Here is a 13264-nt window from a genome sequence, read left to right on the forward strand (position 1 = left end):
TTAAAGATTTTATTTATTTACTCATTTTAGAGAAGAGAGAGAGAGAGAGAGAGAGAAAGAGAGAGAAGGGAGGAACAGGAAGCATCAACTCCCATATGTGCCTTGACCAGGCAAGCCCAGGGTTTTGAACCAGTGACCTCAGCATTCCAGGTAGATGCTTTATCCACTGCGCCACCACAGGTCAGGACCTATACACAGCTTTTTAATCCACTCGTCCACTGACAGACTCTTGGGCTGTTTTCAGATCTTCACTATTGTGAACAATGCTGCCATAAACATGCGGTGCATTTCTTTTTTTCAGTCGGTGATATGGTGTATATTACTTGGGATATATTACTATAAGTGGGATGGCTGGGTCAAAGGGCAGTTCCATTTCTAATTTTTTGAGGAATCTCCATACTGTTTTTGACTGGCTGCACCAGTCTGCATTCCCACCAGCAGTGCAAAAGAGTTCCCCTTTGTCCACATTCTCACCAGCACCTATCATGTGTTGTTTTGTTAATGAGTGCCATTCTGACTGGTGTGAGGTGGTATCTCATTGTGGTTTTAATTTGCATTTCTCCAATGATTAGTGATGTTGAACATTTTTTCATCTGTCTGTTGGCCATCTGTATGTCCTCTTTGGAGAAGTGTCTATTCATTTCTTTGCCCATTTTTGATTGGATTATTTGTTTTCCTGGTGTTCAGTTTTATAAGTTCTTTATAAATTTTTGTTATTAACCCCTTATCAGGTGTATTTTCAAATATGTTCTCCCATTGTGTAGTTTGTCTTTTTACTCTGTTCATATTGTCTTTAGCTGTGCAAAAGCTTTTTAGTTTGATATGGTCCCATTTGTTTATCCTGTCTTTTATTTCATTTGCCTGTGGAGACAAATCAGCAAATATATCACTGCGATAGATGTCAGAGAGCTTACTGCCAATGTTTTCTTCTAGGATGCTTATGGTTTCACGATTTACATTTAAGTCCTTTATCCATTTTGAGTTTATTTTTGTACATGGTGTAAGTTGGTGGTCTAGTTTCATTTTTTTGCAGGTAGCTGTCCAGTTTCCCCAACACCATTTGTTAAAGAGACTGTCTTTACACCACTGTATGCTCTTACCCCCTTTGTCAAATATCACTTGACCATAAAAATGTGGGTTTATTTCTGGGTTCTCTGTTCTGTTCCATTGATCTATATGCCTGTTCTTATGCTAGTACAGGCTGTTTTGAGTACAATGGCCTTGTAGTATAACTTGATATCTGGAAGTATGATACCTCCCACTTTATTCTTCTTATTCAAGATTACTGAGGGTATTCATGTTCTTTTTTGGTTCCATATAAATTTTTAGAATATGCATTCTATATCTTTGAAGTATGTCATTGGTATTTTAATTGGTATTGCATTGAAATTATAAGTTGCTTTGGGTAATATAAACATTTTAATGATGTTTATTCTTCCTAACCATGAGCACAGTATATGTTTCCACTTGTTTGTATCTTCCTTGATTTCTTTTATCCATGTTTTAAATTTTCTGAATACAAGTCTTTAACCTCCTTGGTTAAATTTACTCCTAGGTACTTTATTTTTGTTGGTGTTGTTACAATAGTGAAGTGGATTGTTTCCTTAATTTCTCTTTCTGACAGTTCATTGTTCGTGTATAAAAATGCCCCTGGTTTCTGTATATTAATTTTATATCCTGCTACATTGCTAAATTTGTTTATTAGGTCCAGTAGTTTTTTGATGGAGATTTTAGGGGTTTCTATATAGAGTATCATATCATCTGCAAATAATGATAGTTTTACTTCTTCTTTTCCAATTTGGATGCCTTTTATTTCTTCTTCTTGTCTGATTGCTGTGGCTAGGACTTCCAGGATTATGTTGAATAAGAGTGGTGAAAGGGGGCACCCCTGCCTTGTTCCTGATTTTAGAGAAATTGCTTTTCATTTTTGCCCATTGAGTATGATGTTGGCTGTGGGTTTGTCATAGTGGCATTTATCATGTTGAGGTATGTTCCCTGTACTCCACTTTGCTTAGAGTTTTGATCATGAATGGGTGCTGAATTTTATCAAATGCTCTGCATCTATTGAAATTATCATGTGGTTTTTCTCCTTCCTTTTGTTTATGTGTTGAATCACATTAATTGATTTATAAATGTTGTACCATCCTTGCCTCCCCAGAATAAATCCCACTTGATCATGATGTATGATTTTTTCATGTATTGCTGGATCCAGTTTGCTAATATTTTGTTGAGGATTTTAGCATCTAAATTCATCAGGGATATTGGCCTATGATTTTCTTTCTTTTGGTTGTCTTTGCCTGATTTTGGAATCAGAATTATGTTTGCCTCAGAAAAGGAACTTGGAAGTGTTCCTTCCTCTTGAATTTATTGAAATAGCTTGAGAAGGATAGGAATTATTTCTTCTTTGAATATTTGGTAGAATTCACCATTGAAGCCATCGGGCAAGTAGGTTATTTTTTTATCACCATTTTGCAGACAAGGAAATTAAGGTATAGCCAGATTAAGTGACTTCCTCAAGTCACATAGGTAGCAAGTGATACAACCAGAATTTTGAATAATCCAGTCAGTTCTGTTCCAGATTCTGTTTCACAACCTCTGAGTTGTTCTGCTATTCTGGTGTTTAGGCAAATTGGCTCTACCACTTAATGTAAAGAAAAAGCATGAGTGAAAAGAGTGTGTCTTATTTTATACTCTTATCTGTCTGTGTACCACTTTTACCAATTTGAAAAAAAGAGTCATAATAATAAAACAGCTGTTTTGTTTTTTATTGATTTATTGGTTTTAGAGAGACAGAAAGGGAGAGAGAGAGAGAGATTTGTTGTTCCACTTATTTGTGCATTCATTGGTTGATTCTTGTATGTGCTCTGACCAGGAATCGAACCCACAACCTTGACAGTATTGGGAAGACACTTTAAATAAATGATCTACTTGTCAAGGGCCAAAATAGTTGCTTCTTAACTAGTGAGGTAATGGTAAAAGTATCTTATATGGCATTCCACTATCTGTCTCACACTTCACATTGGAAGAGGGTTGCCCTTCTGTCTAGCAAATGTTTACAGCATGCTTAAAACTTTAAATGTATTACCTTTAAAAGAATATCAAATGAAGAACACTTAGAGTTGCTTACTCTGTAGTGGCAAATAGCTCAATGGATAGTAGAATTGAAACTTTAGTGCTATATAGTCAGCTGCTCTAAGACTTACTTTGTTCCCCTGTAAAAGGTGAATAGTAATACCATCTACCTTATAGGGTCTATGTGAGGATTAAATGAACAATTGAAAGTTAAATACTTAACTTTATGCCCAGCACATAAAAACAATACTTCATAATAATGACATTGATGATGATGTTGGTTGTGGTGGTAGTGATGATAAAAAAAGCTATCTTCCATTGGTATACTGTTTTAGAACTTTCAATTTTAGATGCTTAGCTGAGATTTTCTGTTTTATACTTATGAATGTACTATATAGAATTAGAAATATTTTTTATTGATAAGTGTTTCTGTGGCTTCTTACTGGCTTTTATGTACTTCGTCTTTGCCATCTCTCTGTGACCTTATAAGAGCATTTGAAAGAAAGATTTTACCCATTTCCCTATAGCCAGAGTTCACTTGAATAAAACTAGGTGAAGGTTTTGCTTAGATAAAACATTCTTCCTCCCCTGACTTCCCACATTGCTCAAGCATTTACGATTTGCAGAACATGATTCTGAACAATCTTGTGAGCAGTACAGAGCATTCCCGGAGATGAAAGAAATAGTGTGGTAATGTTGCCTGTAAATGGAATATCTCACCTAATTCATTATGTATACTATACATACATCTATTTCCAATACAGAGTCTACTATAACCAGGCACACTGAATTTCAATGACTAATTCCTTGGGTATTTCATGTTAATTTATAATTGTGTTCATTAAGTATGTGCGTTCTTTGTGGTTAATGATGAGACATCAACAAAGCTTCAAATTCTGCAATTCCTCCCATTCAGTATCATGAGAAGTTTACCCTGAGTTTTTAGAATATCAACTGAAAGTTAAAACACATTTTAAAAAATCTGAAATGTATAATGAAATCAATGGTTAGTCCTACTTGCTATCATGTGTATATTATATATAAACATTTTAATTGTATTCAATTCTATAAAATAGAAACATTTAGTTGATTTTTTCTTTCACTTTGCAAAAGCAATATTTGCAGTGCATTCTTAGATGTGAGAGTGGATAAAACAGAGGTGTATAAATCATACCAAATTTCATTGAATTGGAAGAAAGTTACACTACTAAGAGAGAGAGAGAGTGTGTGTGTTTGTGTGTGTGTATTGATTTTATGTCCATGAATTATAATTACTCTCAGGCTCTGAAATGATGAGTATTTTTGTGGATATCAGGGAATTCATTTAGTCACACAGTGAAAGAAAATCTCTCCAGGTCACCATATTAGAAAATGTAGTAAGGTGAAGTCACAAAGCTCTCATTTCAGTAATGAAGATTGGGTGATTTTTTTCTCTTCCACTCTTTCTCTCTGCACAGGCCTCACTTCCCTTGCCAGTAAACATCCATTGTTAAAATGCCAAAGAGCTCCAGAGACAGACAGCTGGATTTTCACTTTAAATTGCTAGCTTGCATGCAGTGCCAGCTGCCAACATCAAGTGCTCAGATCCATCTCGTGACTCACCACTGATCTGAGCACGATAGACCATTGGATGCGGGCCTAACACTGACTTATCTCTGGCTTTGTGCTGTGCAGTAAATACCAAGGGCTTAGTGAAGGCTGGGATAGGCCACCGGAGGATTAATTAGGCCAGTAGGTGAAAAGCGGAATCTATCAACATAGATCAGAAGTAATGCCAGAAGGCCCATTGAAAACTAGTCTGGAAACAAAAATAAAAAAATACATCCTGGGTCAGTGATATGAAATCTCATTCAGTTATAGAAAGTTTTAAATGACGATCCCTCAGTGATGGTATAAAAACTGCAAGTGAACTCTGTCTCTGATGTCCTGCACTTAGCATACTTTCTTCTAGACACCCAACAAAGCTCTAGAGGACAAAGGAAAGAGTGCATGTGAGTGATGAAAGTGTTTAGTGTTGCATTCTCCACGTTGCTTCTCTGTTTTCCTGTAGGCCGACTTATATCTTCTCTCACTCTTCTCTTCTCTCTCTCTCTCATTCTCTCTCTTCCCCTAGATCCCCTGATATTCTTTCTTCCATCATCTGTGTGACAGAAAACATGGCCATATTATGACTTGACTCCTGAGTTAATATCATCTTCACTCTAAGGATCAACCCAAATGGAACAAATTTCTTTTTTTTTTTTTCATTTTTCTGAAGCTGGAAACGGGGAGAGACAGTCAGACAGACTCCCGCATGCGCCCGACCGGGATCCACCCAGCACGCCCACCAGGGGGCGATAATCTGCCCATCCTGGGCATCGCCATGTTGCGACCAGAGCCACTCTAGCGCCTGGGGCAGAGGCCAAGGAGCCATCCCCAGCGCCCGGGCCATCTTTGCTCCAATGGAGCCTTGGCTGTAGGAGGGGAAGAGAGAGACAGAGAGGAAAGCGCGGCGGAGGGGTGGAGAAGCAAATGGGCACTTCTCCTGTGTGCCCTGGCCGGGAATCGAACCCGGGTCCTCCGCACGCTAGGCCGACACTCTACTGCTGAGCCAACCGGCCAGGGCCAGAACAAATTTCATTAGTAGGAATTCCAAATAATCTGTGCCCACCTTCGTACAAAAATATTGGAGTCAACCTAAAATAAAAATGTGTAGACATGTGAACCGAGGATAGTCAAAATGAATTTAAATTGTGCTCGGGAATCATACTAAAAAAAAGTGAGACTGTAAGTATAACAGGAATAAAATAATAAAATTGTCACCATAGCAGACATGTAAGTTTAGCTGGGAGCTTGCTGGCAGGCAAGACAATTATGGAAACATTATAGATCATAAAACTGTCACCACCTAATAGAAGAATTTGCCATTGTTTAAAAACCAGGTCTTATCATAATGCTTAACACATAGTAGGTCCTCAGTAAACATTTGTCAAATGACTACAAGAAGGTAAGCATTTTCATAGAGAAAATGTAACATTATAGGCATACAGAAATACATTCACACAAATAAGATAAGTTGGTGTAATTTTTACTCAAGTAGCAATACAAAAGGGGCTACTTCAACCATGTCTCTACATAAAACATAGATGTCTTTTCTGTAATGATTCTAATACAAGCTAAGAGATAAAATTAGACAGTAGCTTATAGAAGGCTTAAGTTCTATTTAAAACTCCTTTAGTTGCATGTAACAGACATAGACTCAAGTGGATCCAAACTAGTGTAAACAAAAAAGCCACCATTTATTATGAAGATACAATAATATGGACCTCAACAATAGATAAGAAAGAGGGTATAAGACATCATCTGCACACTCTCCATTTCTCATCTCTGCATCACTCTACAAGTCATCATTTCTTTCTCTTTTTCTCTAAGTTTTTATCCCTCTCTCCTCCTCCTGGGTTTCTTGATCTCCAGTCCACATAGTGAAACACAGAATCACACTACCACTCATGTGCCAACTACCATGAACACCATAACACCATTCTGGCCTTGAGGAATATCTGGGTCACAAGTGAAGGAGAGAAAACATATGATGACATCAGATTCCCAGGTAGTTTTTTTTTTTAAGTATTTATGATGTAGGCGTTAATCAGCATACCGTGACCAAGAGAAGAAGGTCGCCTGTTGTGGCTCCAGAATGCAGTGTTCTCGGGACAGGAATGTGTCTCCTATTTCCTGTATTAAAAAATTCAAAGTTGGTCCATTCTTATCATGGCTAATCCAGAATTTCTAGGGATGTCTAGACTTATCTGTGTCATTCTTCCTCTTTCCTCACACTTACACATTAGGAAAAGAGAAGGCAATATAATAACTCATTACTTTGTCCAATTCCCAGCAAACATATGAAATTTCCAAAAATATTTCACTCTGTGCTTGTTGTATTGAATTTCCAATAGCATAACGCACAATAATAAGCACAGGCAAGTAGACTCAGGCTAGGACCTAGCAGAACTTTGAAGGAAGAAATGATTAATAGTATCAGTGCCATCCTTGAGGGACTGATCTGCTATCTCTGACATGATAGTAATCTATCTTTACAGAACAAACAGCACTGCTAGACTGGAACATGAGCCACCTTAGTGCACTCTGAAGAAATGGAGGAACTAAAAGAACAGTTTTAGAATCATAGAAAACATGCCAGCAAGATAATGGTTAGAGTACACTTGTCAGGTGTTAGGAATATGCCAGCTGAATCTAATATGTTCATTACACAATGCAGAGCTAAGTCTGAGTGAGTGGAAATCCAGTTGAAGTAAATGTAGTTGGATAGCAGTAATTAAAAAGCAAAATGTATAAAGAACTTAGGAAACTCAACATTAAAAAATACAATCCAATTAAAAAATGGGCAAAGGACCTGAATAGGAACTTCTCCAAAGAGTACATTCAGATGGCCAATAGACACATGAAAAGATGCTCAGTGTCACTAATCATTAGAGAAATGCAAATTAAAACCACAGTGAGCCTGACCAGGTGGTGGTGCAGTGGATAGAGTGTTGGCCTGGGAAACTAAAGACCCAGGTTTGAAACCCCAAGGTCACCAGCTTGAGCATGGGCTCATTTGGCTTGAGCGCAGGGTTGCTGGCTTGAGCATGGGATCATAGAGATGACCCCATGGTCTCTGGTTTGATCTCTGTCTCTCTCACTTAAAAAAGAAAAAGAAACACAGTGAGATATCATCTCACACTTTCAGAATGGCTATCTATTGATATAAATTCAACAAACAACATATGCTAGCAAGGATGTGGAGAAAAGGGAACCCTTGTGCACAGTTGGTAAGAATGCATATTGGGGCCCTGGCCGGTTGGCTCAGCGGTAGAGCGTCGGCCTAGCGTGCGGAGGACCTGGGTTCGATTCCCGGCCAGGGCACACAGGAGAAGCGCCCATTTGCTTCTCCACCCCTCCACCGCGCTTTCCTCTCTGTCTCTCTCTTCCCCTCCCGCAGCCAAGGCTCCATTGGAGCAAAGATGGCCCGGGCGCTGGGGATGGCTCTGTGGCCTCTGCCTCAGGCGCTAGAGTGGCTCTGGTCGCAATATGGCGACGCCCAGGATGGGCAGAGCATCGCCCCCTGGTGGGCGTGCTGGGTGGATCCCGGTCGGGCGCATGCGGGAGTCTGTCTGACTGTCTCTCCCTGTTTCCAGCTTCAGAAAAATGGAAAAAAAAAAAAAAAAGAATGCATATTGGTGCAGCCACTGTGGAAAATAGTATGGAGTTTCCTCAAAAAATTAATAATAGAACTGCCTTATGACCCAGCAATTCCACTTCTGAGAATATATACAAAGAAACCCAAAACACTTAATTCAAAAGAATATATGCACCCCTGTATTCACTGCAGCATTATTTACAAAAGACAAGATTTGTAAACAGCCCAAGTGCCCATCAGCAGGTAAATTGATAAAAAAAAAAAAAAAAAAAAAAAAAAAAAAAAAAAAAAAAAAAAAAAAAAAAAAGCTGTGGTACATTTACACAATGGAATTTACACTACTGGAATTTACACAATGGAATTTACATTTACACTACTAACTCTAAAAAAACAAATAAATGAATAAAAGGAAATCTTCCTTTTTTGCAACACCATGGATGGACCTGGAGAGCATTTGCTAAGTGATATAAGCAAGTCAGGGAATGATAAGTACCACATGATTTCACTCATATGTGGAATCTAATGAACAAAATGAACTAACAAGCAAAATCGAAGCAGGCTCATACAGAGAGCAGACTGACAGCTGTCAGAGGGGTGGGTCGGCTGGGAGAGGGTGGACAGATTGACAAAAAAGAGAAAAAACTCATGGACATGGGCTACGGTATGGTGATTACCAGGGGAAGAGGGGTTGGGGGAAAGGTGAATGAGTGTATAGAGGGATAAATAGTAGTAGATGGAGGGTTGATAGATTTGGGGTGGTGAACACACAGTGTGGTGTAAGAGATACGTTGAAGAATTGGACACCTGAAACCTGAATGACTTTGCTAACCAGTGTCACCCCAATACATTTAATAAAAATAAATTTTAAAAAAAAACAGGAGCCCTGGCCGGTTGGCTCAGTGGTAGAGCATCGGCCTGGCGTGCAGGAGTCCCAGGTTCGATTCCCAGCCAGGGCACACAGGAGAGGCACCCATCTGCTTCTCCACCCCTCCCCCTCTCCTTCTTCTCTGTCTCTCTCTTCCCCTCCCGCAGCCAAGGCTCCACTGGAGCAAAGTTTGCCCGGGTGCTGAGGATGGCTCTGTGGCCTCTGCCTCAGACGCTAGAATGGCTCTGATTGCAGCAGAGCAATGCCCCAAGATGGGCAGAGCATCGCCCCCTGGTGGGCATGCCGGGTGGATCCCGGTCCTGTGCATGCGGGAGTCTGTCTGACTGCCTCCCCGTTTCCAGCTCCAGAAAAATACAAAAACAAAACAAAACAAAACAAAAACAAAAAAAAACAGGAAATGGTGCAAATATAGTTAGAAAAGAGTAATAAAGGTCAGTCATGAAAATTAGGAACTTCTTAGGGTTTGCGGACCAAATAAAAGAGGCTGGAATATTATGTGGCACTGGTTCTCAAAGTTGGTCCCTGGAGGAGCAGCATCAATATGGAATTGGTTAGAAACACAAATTTTTTACCTTGCAACCAGCTTCCTGACTTCGAAGTTCTGGGGGTGGACCTATGAAAGTTGTGAATTAACAAATACAGACGCATACCAAAATTTGAGAACCACCAGCACAGGGGTATGGACATTAAGAAGCAGTTGTTAATTACAGAGGGAGAAGGAGTATATATTTTTCATGGATACCTGGGAGAAGAAAAAATACATGGACTACGACAGGGGTCGGGAACCTATGGCTTGCGAGCCAGGTGTGGCTCTTTTGATGGCTGCACCTGGCTCTCAGACAAATCTTTAATAAAAAAATAATAACGTTAAAAATATAAAACATTCTCATGTATTACAATCCATTCATTTCCTACCGCTCATGTTCATGGTTGCAGGTGGCTGGAGCCAATCACGGCTGTCCACCGGGACACCACCAAATTTTTATTGGATAATGGTAACATACATGGGTTGTTGTGAGGTCAGGAAATAAACTTCCCTCCTTTTAATCAAGTAGTCAGCTAACTAATTGCAGAAACCCTTTTGACGAAGAAGATGGCTAAAAGAAAAAGAAATGAGGAGTATTGTACTTTTCAGCCGGAATGGACAGAGGAATTCGCCTTTGTGGAGAGAGCAGGTTCTGCAGTGTGTCTAATAGCAATGATAAAATTGCATCGATGAAATGGCCAAATATAAAGCGGCACTTTGACATACGCCATACTACAATACTTTTGCATCGAAATATCCAGCGGGGGACAGCAGGAAGAAAGCATGTCAAGAGCTACTGTGCAGAGTGCAAGCTAGTCAGCAGCAACTCCGTGTTTGGACCCAATAAGGTGACTGGAATTCGGCTAGCTTTGCTGGTGCCTTAGCAATTGTGAGAAATGGAAAGCCATTCACAGATGAGGAGTATGCCAAAACATTCATGCTTAATGTTGCCAATGAACTTTTTGACGACTTTTCAGATAAAGACAAGATAATCAAATGAATAAAAGACATGCCTCTGTCGGCTAGAACTGTTCACAATTGTACCATCATGATGGCAAATCAAATTGAGGCAACACAAGTGAAGGATATAAATGCAGCACCATTCTTTTCTCTTGCTTTGGATGAGTCAACAGATGTAAGCCATCTATCCCAGTTCAGCATGATTGCAAGGTATGCTGTAGGTGACACACTACTACGTGAGGAAAGTCTTGCTGTTTTGCCTATGAAAGAGACAACAAGAGGGGAGGATTTATTCAAGTCTTTCACTGAGTTCACCAAAGAAAACAATCTACCGATGGATAAACTTATTTTGGTGTGTACTGATGGTGCTCCGTGCATGGTGGGGAAAAACAGAGGATTCATAGCGCTTCTTCATGAACATGAAAAGAGACCCATCCTAAGTTTTCACTGAATCCTACATCAGGAAGGACTTTGTGCTCAGATGTGTGGCGAGCAGCTTGGTGAGGTGATGTCACTGGTCATTCGGGTGGTCAACTTTATCGTTGCCCGAGCTTTAAATGATCGCCAGTTTAAAACACTGCTGGATAAAGTTGGGAATAATTATCCTGGTTTGCTTCTGCACAGCAATGTGTGTTGGTTGTCAAGAGGAAGGTGCTCATCCGTTTTGCAGCTTGTCTGAGCAAAATCCGAACTTTTCATGAAATGAAAAACATCAAGCATCCTGAGTTAGCTAACACTAAGTGGCTCCTGAAGTTCTACTATCTCGTGGACATGACTGAACATCTGAACCAGCTCAATGTGAAAATGCAAGGCATTGGAAATACAGTCTTATCCCTTCAACAAGCAGTGTTTGCATTTGAAAACAAGCTGGAACTCTTCATCACCGACATTGAAACAGGTCATTTACTACATTTTGAAAAATTGGAGAGTTTAAAGATGCATGCACAGCAAGTGACCCTGCTCAACATCTTGATCTCCAGCAGCTAGCGGGCTTCACATCTAATCTCCTGCAGTCATTCAAAATGCGCTTTGGAGAATTTCGTGAGCTCACTCATCATTTTAAGTTCATCACCCATCCACACGAGTGTGCAGTGGACAGTGCCTACCTGAGTTACATCCCCGGTGTCTCCATCAGAGATTTTAAGCTACAAGCTGCTGACTTGCAGGCCTCAGACATGTGGGTGAATAAGTTCAAGTCACTGAATGAAGATTTGGAAAGACTTGCACGACAGCAAGCAGAGTTGGCGAGCAAACACAAGTGGGGAGAAATGAAAAAACTTCAACCTGCAGACCAGCTGATTGTCAAAACTTGGAACGCACTTCTGGTCACATACCACACACTGCAGCATGTGAGTATTGCTTTACTGACAATGTTTGGCTCTATGTATGCATGTGAGCAGTCTTTCTCACATCTAAAGAATGTTAAACCAACCTATGATCACGTTTAACGGATGGAAGTCTCAATGCCTGCATGAAGCTTAACCTCACCACATATCAACCAGACTACAAAGCCATCAGCAAAACCATGTATCACCAGACGTCACATTAATGGTAAGAAGTACTTTACTCATTATTGGTTAGCAACAGCATAACAACATTATTAAAAAGAATTCAGAGACTTATTGTACTTTAAAAGTGTTGGCCTTACATAAAATGCACACATTTACTTGTATTTAGTGTTAAACATATTGTATGGCTCTCACAGAATTACATTTTAAAATATGTAGCATTCATGGCTCTCTCCGCCGAAAAGGTTCCCGATCCCTGGACTATGAGCATATTCCCTAGAGCTGTGTTTTTGAAAAGCCAGGTACTGATACATTATCAGGTCATGAACTACATCCAAGTCACTGATCAGCATTTAGAAAACTTAAATAGATTAGAAAATATTAACTCTACTTAAAGAATTTTCTTCCTCAAATCTTTTATTCAGTCATCTGCCTTTGTGTGTGCATGTGTGTGTGATTGGGCTGTAAAAATTATTTCTTACCTTGAATAGATTTCAAAACATTGCAAAGCCACTTCTCTAAGACATAGATTCTTAAACTTTAATGTACACAAGATTTTAAAATCTGGTGTTAAAGATACATTTTTGGGCCCAAAGGTGAGATTTTGGTACACTGAGTCTGAGTAAGGACCTAGGAATGTGCGTTTTAACAAAAACTCTAGGTGGTTCTTATTCAAGTAGTCTGCAGATCTACTTCAAGCAATATGTTTCTAGGGTAGATATTGTAGCTGCTATTCATGATAAAAATGGAACAACTCAGATTAAATATTTTTGAACCAAAATTAATGGTAGGCTGCAGGGTGTAGAATTTATAAAGTTGAATCAAAATTTGATCCTTCCCTCAAAGACATAAAAATTGAAAGTCTCTATGGTTGGGCCTGCCTAATTTGGAAAGTCTTCAAAGCAGAAAAAGGGTAAAGTATTCCCTGGGATGTTGTTCACCACTTACAGTCTAGTTAGGAAGACAACACTTGTATTGGGACAATCAGAGTCACTGCCAGCACATATGGTGCCTTTCTGAGTAGTGAAAAGAGATGCCCACTCTGGGAAAATGAATTAGGAAAAGACACAACTAATGGTTGGACCATCTTGGAAACGTTGCCCCTTTTCTCCATACTAATGTAGGCTCAGACC

This window comes from Saccopteryx bilineata, chromosome X (assembly GCF_036850765.1).
Source record: "Saccopteryx bilineata isolate mSacBil1 chromosome X, mSacBil1_pri_phased_curated, whole genome shotgun sequence".
NCBI lineage: Eukaryota > Metazoa > Chordata > Mammalia > Chiroptera > Emballonuridae > Saccopteryx > Saccopteryx bilineata.